Here is an 8603-nt window from a genome sequence, read left to right as displayed (position 1 = left end):
ATCCGTTACGTAATTTAAGTACGGTCTCTTACCTACATTATTTCTGTGACCAATGACAGCAGTACTTTACCGGCGCCACGATAATTTAGAAAAGGATTATGTTTTGACCGAAATTATTTTTGTGACCAGTCACTGGGATGTCTTCCAGTCACCACGAGACATTGGAAGGAGTTAAGGGTTTGACTAATATTATTTCTATGACAAGTCACAGAAGGGCTTAACGCTTATTGACATGAAGCCTGTTGCATTTAATAAATTGCAATAGAGATTTGCTCTGAAACTATCAATCTGGAGGAAAAGTATGCAGAATTGTTAATGTTTATATTGCGATGACAGGTGTGCGTAAATGGAGAGAGTCGTAAATTGTAATAATATGAAATATATTTATTAAATTCACGCCTTTTTACTGAATTACATCTGAATGTGGACGCGATCGTCGACCGAATAACTCAAGGACTCATTAGCGGCTCACAGCTTAGCGGCAGTAGAGGTGGGGAGTGGAGGTATGGAGCCAGGCATGATGAAGCGGGCTTTCTCAAATACTTAACACTCCCTCCCGACCGTCATCATCCTGATCTCCTGATCACTTCAACTCACCTTGATCTCTTCATCTCACCTTGATCTCACCTCACATTTTAACGGGAGTCTGAAAATAAAACATAATGATTAAAAATCAAACATTGGGTTTAATATTTAGTATTTTGCATACCAAGTAAAAATTTAAATCATGAGCTAGAGGCTTTGCAAATATGTCTGCCAATTGTTCTTTAGATCGCGTCCATCCTAGCATCCATCCAAAACTTGCATCAGAGAAACCTGCCAAATCATCCGTCTCATCTCTGTATATCAAATCCAATTGTCTGGTTCTTCTTAGTTAACGAAATACTTTTCTGACCATAGTCCAGTCACTCTACTTAGGATTGAGTTGATGTGTAATTAGCACGTTCACGACATACGAAATGTCTGGCCTTGTTGCACGTGCCAGGTAGAGTAAACTTCTAACGGCTAACTGTGCGGTACATTTTCAGGATTTTGAACTCTTGTGAGAGTTTCTTTATCAGCCTCAGTCTCTCTCAATTTTCTTTCTCGATTGGCAACTTCATTAGTCACCATAGGAGTACCTTTGGGGTGAGAGTGGCTAAAACTAAATCTTTCTAATATTTTGTCAACACACTTCTCTTGAGTCAACTCTATTATTTCGTTTTTCCTATCTCGCCTTATATTTATGCCAAGAAATTCTTTCCGCTTGCCAAGAACTGTCATTTAAAATGCTTTGCTTAGTCTTTGCTAAACTTATTCAACTTTTTTTTGTCGTTACTCACCATTAATATATCATCAATGTACAAAAATAAAATTTGTAAATGAGTAATTTCTCACCTTCTTGCCAAATAAACAGACAAGGCTCTAAATCCGAATTTTTCAAACCCATTTTTACAACTTCCTCGGCAAAACGATCATACCACTTTTGGGACTGACTCTTAGTCCATATAGAGCACGTTCCAATTTACACACCTTTTCTTGCCTTTCTTTCGTGGAGTGATTTGTTCCCTCTGGAATTTCCATGTAAATTTCCTCATCAAGTATTCCGTTTAAGAAAACAGTTTTCACGTCAAATTGGTAAATTTCAAAATCAAATTTATTTTCTATGGCTAGCACACAACGCACCAATGTCAATCTCGATACGGGGGCATACGTTTCTCTTAATTCATAAATTTTTTTGTCTAAAACCTCGCACGACAAGTCGAGCCTTATATTTGCCACACCCATCTACACCAATTTTTCTTTTGAAAATCCTTCGGGTGTCTATTGGATAAACTTTTTGTCCATTTTTAGTTACATTTGGTTTGTCTATTACTTTCCAAACTTGATTTTTTGTCATAGAACTCTGTTCTTCTGCTATTGCCTTTTGCCAATTGTAATTTTTCTTTACAAGAAATAGCTTTATTATAGTTTGAACGATCAGAATTTATATCACACAGTAACGCGTGATAAATTTCATCTGATGCTTTCTCTTTTTGCTCGTCAAGTTCATAATTTTCTCTGTCAAATAATACGTATAGAGAGCTCTCCTCAATATCGTCATCAATTTTCAAATTTACGGAAGCTAATAAGCCAATCTTGTATTTCATATGACCTCATATCATTTTCCTCATTCAATTCAATCTTACCTGTGGTAGGGCATACGCACAGAGCACTCGCCTTTATGTTTTCATCGACATCCAAATGTGGAAAACTGATATCTTGAATGGAGTTATCGATCAACTTTGTTATTCCTTTAGGGTTCTCTTTTTCTCTGGGCTTGGTTATAATTTTCTTTGGCCTTCCTAGCCCTCGCACCTTTGCTCTCTCAGTTTTGGCAATTCTTTGGCACTATCTTCAACATTTTCGAACTCAATGAACCATTTACTTTCATCAATCTCTTCAGTAACTGTTGGCAATGCTTTCATCGAATTTTCCTCATATTTATCACCATTTACTCATTTTTCATTAAAACTAGCATTTCGGCTCTCATACATTATTCCGTCTTCTGGCCTTAAAAATTTATATCCCGTAGGGATATATCCGACTAATACAACTCGTCTTCCTTCAGCTCGGAATTTCGGTCCCACATTTCTTTGAACTTTTATATATGCCAAACACTTAAACCTTTTGATTTGATACATATCATAATGATGATTAGCGTAAAATTTTTGAAGAAGTGTTATCATATTGTTAGATATATGAGGCGTCCGATTATATTGCATATACAGCCGCATTCATTGCCAAATCCCAAAGATTTTCCGGTAATTTGGCATCGGTACATGTATGATCTCACCCAATTGTGTTCCCGTCAGTATATTCAGTGACTTGATCGGTCCTGATATAACACAACTTCGCATCGTACCCGACGAGATTTCTCGCGCTCCTCACAAACATTTTAAAACAGATACCAGTGTAGCTCTTATGTTTCATCGCATACGCTATGGCTCAGCGAGAAAAATCGTCTATTAACATTAGAATGAATTATTTGAAGTGGAGCTGTTGCTCGAGTGCGCATCAAATTAAAAGGCAACCCCTTGAATTTAGCTATGTGACATAACTCACAATCAAGAATTGATTGGTCAAAAACAACACTATGCAACTCTTCATTGTTTAAGGACTTTCACTGCAGTGCGTTAAGATAAGAAATAAATGCATATCCAAATCTAATGTGCCATAACATCGCTCTGTTATTTTTCTAAAATTTTAAGTTTTCCTTCGAAAATGGGGACTCCGCTTCTGTGATCTCAAATAAAGGCGCATCTTCAATATTGTGAATTTTCGGATCCCAAATTTTGATGTCAAAATTAGACATTTCATAAGGTTTCTTTTCAATACTTTTACTCGCCTCATTATTCGCACCTTTATCATTATTATCGTTGTTAGACTTATTAACATTTTCATCAATGTCGGAATTTTCACGTAATTTATCTTTTGCTGTTTCACTCCTTGTCATATGCCTTTTTGGTTCAACAAAATTTGCAAAATCTCGCCAATTTGTCGCACCTTTAGAGCTTATATCAGTTTTGCTGTTATCTATATTCAATTATATTATTCAGTAGGGACTATTGTACACACCTTGCAAAAGTGATTCATTCGATACAGGATAAAAAATGTCACATTTCTTATTATCTAAATATATTACAAGTCCTACTTCAGCACATTTTCTCAAAGATAAGAGATATTCTTTGAACCCTTCAGCAAATATAGCTTCGTCTGTAAGCATTGGTTCTCCTTTCTCAAGAATAATTTCGGAATTTCCCGCTCCTTTGTTCTCAAGTCCGCTGAATTATTTCTATTTGCACATTTAATTGTATTTTGATCTAACTCATCAAATGTTTTGAATATAAGTTCTGAGTTAGTTATCTGTTCTGTTACTCCAGAGTCAGCGAGAAATTTCGAAACATATGTACTTATATATACCTAACGTATTAGTGCTAGTGAAAAACGTTCCCCCTTTAGATGCGCAATGATAATAATCGATAATGATTGAAGCTTGTGACAGTTAATGTGAGGACTCATCTTTATTATTATTTTCTCCTGATAAATGTTCATTTTTGGGCTGAGCAGATTGTTGATTCGCACCATTATTATTATCTCGAGCATTGTTGTTATTCTGCCTTTAAATTTTGCATTATTGGCCTCTCGCACCATATTTGACGCACCTTCATTTTGGTTACGAGCTGCCTCGTCTTGCAAAACGACCGTTTTCAGCTTTTCATATGAGACTCGATTTAAGAGCACGTTTATTTATAAACTCAAGATTTTGAATATTTGGTACAGATACCATGACTGCACTATAAAGTAAATCTCTCTTCTCTTCATTAGACATAGGGGTTGTGTCTAAGCAATTTTTATAGCTTCTTATAGTATCCTTGAATTTCTCACAAAACTCTGTTGCTTTCATTTTACCTACAACATATTGCATGCGGTGAAGCTGGTTTCGCACTGAATGTGAAGTTACGTTTACTTCGCACCTTTTAATATCTATAAGGGCCCTTACCATTTTTAGGGGATCTTCAGAGCAGTCATTTTGTTATATTTCAAATCTGAGTGGTTAATCAAAATATCCCTAACCTTGAATTTTTGTTCTTCTAAAGTATCTATCAATTTTAGCAAAATCAGTGTTTTGATCAATATTATGTTGTAGATTACTTGCCTTTACTTCAGATGAATGATAATCAAGAAATAATTCAATAGTCATCAGTATTTCATTTGTAATCTCTTTTAAAGTTACTTGGACTTTTAGTAAAAATTTCTAATTTCAAAGTATTCTTTCATTTTTCTACTTCTATTAATGGATTATTATTTTTGCCAGAAGCCTTATTCATTTCAGACTGTACTTTTATTAGACTGTATTTTTATTTTTATAAGAATTTTCAGTTCCATCCCCATTCTCACCTTCATCATCTGCATACACTTGGTCCATCCAATCTTGAATTTCTCCAAGTTGTTGGCTCTGAGAGTCAAATTGTTTCCGCATTCCTTTCAAATGAGCTTTTAGCTCTTCGCTTTCCTTACTGATAGTTTTTAACTCTTCCCTTAAGGTATTGATCATTAGATTATAACCTTTCAAATGATTTACCGGACCTTGTTCCGCAAATGAACTATCTTTGTATCTGTTTTAAGAGGCAGACGCGGTTTACCGTTTCCCGAAGTATTTTGGGCACCATCAAGCTTATCCAGGGCTTTTTTTCTTCCTTCTGGCTCGCGTTTACCTCACCTTCGCTCGCCTTCTTCTCACCGTCTGCACCTTCGCTCTTTCTTTTTCTCTTCTTCCCGCCTTTCTGCTTGACGGTGACAGTTTCGCTTTGCATCGTTATCGGCATAATAGCAGCGGTACCTTCAATGGTATGGTCTTCCAGCCATTTCTTCAGAAAATTCCAATTTTCCTCAACTGGAGCAGGAAACATCCTTTTCGTTGTAAACAAGTATGGCTGATCAGGAGAGGAACGGACAAGGGAGGGGGGCCGTACAGCAAGATCCCAGCAAGATTATTATTTAGTTTTACTATACAATTTTTAAAATAAATGTAATTGTTTATATGTATGCCAGCTTAATATACACATTTGTACAAATTTCATTTTTGTTTCGCAACTTTAGTTTATTTTTATTTGCAACTCATCAGTTTAGTAATTCTGCCTTTTTTCACATTTGATAGTTTCAGATTCTCATCTTGCAAGCTCAACGTCACAGTCTCTCCTTTTACGCAGTTCGTTGAATTTGAAATTTTCTTCGGGAAATTTCCGTAGTCTCGCCGAGTCTCTCTTTTTCGCCTTGCCTGTCAATACGAAAGACAACTTACAATCGAGTGTTGCTTGATGAGCTGTCACGCTAATGCAGCTTTCCTTCTTTCTCTAAAGCGCTGCGCGTCCGCGCCGCCGGTCGGCACTTATCACAACTTGCCCGCCTTTGCCCTTCGCAGCCTTGCGAATGGTATACAATATTATCACCACTATTCTGGATTTGTCTATCTCGCCTTTGATGAGTTTAGCTCGGAGAAACATCAACATCCAGGTTTCTCTCAAGCTTAAAGATCTGGTTAAAATGGATGACGAGCTTCGTGGACATTTATGCGAAGAATCCTACATCTGGACTATCAATGGATGCGAACCGTAAAACAAAATCAACAGTTTTTCATAAGACCAAAAGCGAACTCCGGATCTGTTATCACACACTTAACAAGTCAAACCTGCTGATCATCAGGCAGCATATTGTTGAGAGAATACGGATACTATCTGGCGCTAAGAGAAGTCTAGAACGGAGAGAGAGGTGGGTAAGAGAAAACTAACAGTTTCTTTTTGACCCGTCTCGACTTTTCGAAGACCTTCCAGTTACTGTCGCCCACCCGCCCAAACCAGAGGAAGTCGAATTATTTCGGAGAGAAGTCTACTAAGTGCAGAATGCCCACCCATCACTACCGAGGAGGTAAATGAAGTATTAAGAGCTATGAAGAACTATTCCGCTCCGGGACCAGATGGTATCAAGACCTTCTAGTGGAAGAAGTTTCCTTTAACCCATCAGAATTTGGCCCGTATTTTCACCTCATATTTAAAATCGGAAGAGCCGGTTTCGGAGTGGTTGGTGAAAGGGCGCACAGTCCTCCTGTCGAAAGTGAGCAACTTAACTGACCCGAAGAATTACAAGCCAATTACTTGTTTGATCAAACTGTATAAGATATTCACAGTTACACTAGTCGTCCAATAAGATGACCTCCGGGAAGACGACCCGCTTAACATAACGACGGGCGAACGCTCAATGAAACGACGGCGGAGGCCGTACCTCTATCCCCTCCACTTTCTACTTTGCAATGCACACGACCTAATGTTTCACTTAACACATAAGTTCGCTCTACACCGCACACACTCTCAGCGCAGAATAGTGAGGACCCCTCACGCCGCCGTCTTGCCGGACGGTGAAAGTCCCGCGTTCGTCGTCTGATTGGACGGATAGTGTATCAATGATAGGATTGTTCGTGCAATCGGACCTGTTTGGCAAGAAATGTATGAACAACGCGGCTCAAAGAAAGGCGTAGCAGAATGTCACGAGAACCTGCTCATCGATAGATGTGTCTGCAAAGATGCAGCATCCTACCAGCGTGACCTACCAATGGCCTGGATTGATTACCGGAAAGCTTTCGATTCGACCTCCCATTAAGTAATCATATGTCCTTTGAAAAGCTTAAAGGTTCATCCGGAATATCTCTAACACTTCGCCATTCCCAGAGGTACTTTTGCGGCAAACCTGTAGATCGAAAGTAGAAGGCCACTCTTGTATTTTACATGCATGATCTTAAGATATATGCTAAAAACAAAGAGAACTACATCTAGCTCTAGGGATTGTCGAACGGTAGACTAAGGAAATAGGAAATAGGTTATGCACATGAAAAAAAGCATGAATCTTAAGTATTCCGTTCTACGACTCCATATCTTACGCCGTCAAGCTGATCGCGGAATATTGAGTCTTGAATGTTTTCGCAACAGGATTATTCTGAGTACAGCGCATAGAGTCGCAAATGGAAGAGACCCTCTTCTTAAAATGGTCAGAAAGCACGAAGAAGTGGACAAAGGAACGTTTCTGTATAAAGCAGTGGAGGAGTCTGTTGAAACACTCGGACTTAACTCCAGTATCAGGGATGAGCAAAATGCATGAAATCTTATCTATCTCGAGTACTAACTCCTGAAAGCCCAGATTAAAAAAGCACAGGAGAAAAACTTACGTGAATAGCTCCTCGATAAGAGCATGCATGGCATCTGCCACAGAAATATGGAGGATCAGTCCATATCGCGTGAGCTAACTTTTGCTTTCCTTAAATCACCCGGATTGAAGTCTGGCACGGATTGTTTCATTTTGGCATGTCAAGACAGTGTCATTTCCACCTAAACGTACCGCCGCCACACCCCGAGCATCTAGCACACATAATATCTAGTTGCCCAACTCATGGGGGAACGACGTATATCCAAAGGCACAATGCGGCACTGAGAGTACTTTATTTCCATCTCGGTCACTCTTACGGCTTTAACCTTAATGTCGCTCGTCTAAATGCTCCTAGGGACGATTCAAAAATTAGAAGTGCCGCATGCACTGAAACTTTATATTCTCAACAATTTTTTCTGTTGCACACAAGAGGCCTGACATAGTTCTCCTTGACTTCGAGAAGCGAACCACGTTCGTTATTGAATTTTCGGCAACAGCTGACAAAAACATCATAGCCAAGGAGATTGAAAAGAAAGAAAGGTACAGAGACTTTATAAGGGAGTTGCGACCATTTTACCCCGAATATGCTGTTAAACTAATCGTTCTTATCATCGGGGCTCTTGGAGGTGCCAAAATTTCACTGGTTAATATCCTGGAAAGCATCCCTGAGTGTCAATGTAATGCTAAGACACTTGCGGGAAAAATGCAAAAGGCGTTCGTCCTTGGTTCGCTGCGTGTCCTCAGGGTGCACGAGACTTTTGCCGGATCGTCCTATTGATTCCATCACAGACTTATTCCATCACCACTTATCTCACGGTCTTGTGACGTGGTTATGGATGAAATTTTACCGCGATTTCGCTGGAATCGGGTGCAGTTTTTCAGAATAG

At 38.8% G+C, this 8603-nt stretch overlaps 1 protein-coding gene across 1 annotated transcript in view; it reads left to right on the top strand.

The window, feature by feature from the left end:
• LOC117169242 (helicase sen1-like) overlaps nt 1-8603 on the top strand; it is a 90992-nt gene that overhangs the window by 9435 nt on the left and 72954 nt on the right. The window lies entirely within an intron of this gene.

The sequence above is a fragment of the Belonocnema kinseyi genome, chromosome 3 (genome assembly GCF_010883055.1).
Source record: "Belonocnema kinseyi isolate 2016_QV_RU_SX_M_011 chromosome 3, B_treatae_v1, whole genome shotgun sequence".
Classification (NCBI taxonomy): domain Eukaryota; kingdom Metazoa; phylum Arthropoda; class Insecta; order Hymenoptera; family Cynipidae; genus Belonocnema; species Belonocnema kinseyi.
The sequence above is the reverse complement of the archived record's forward strand: the minus strand, read 5'-3'. Positions and strand labels throughout refer to the sequence as shown.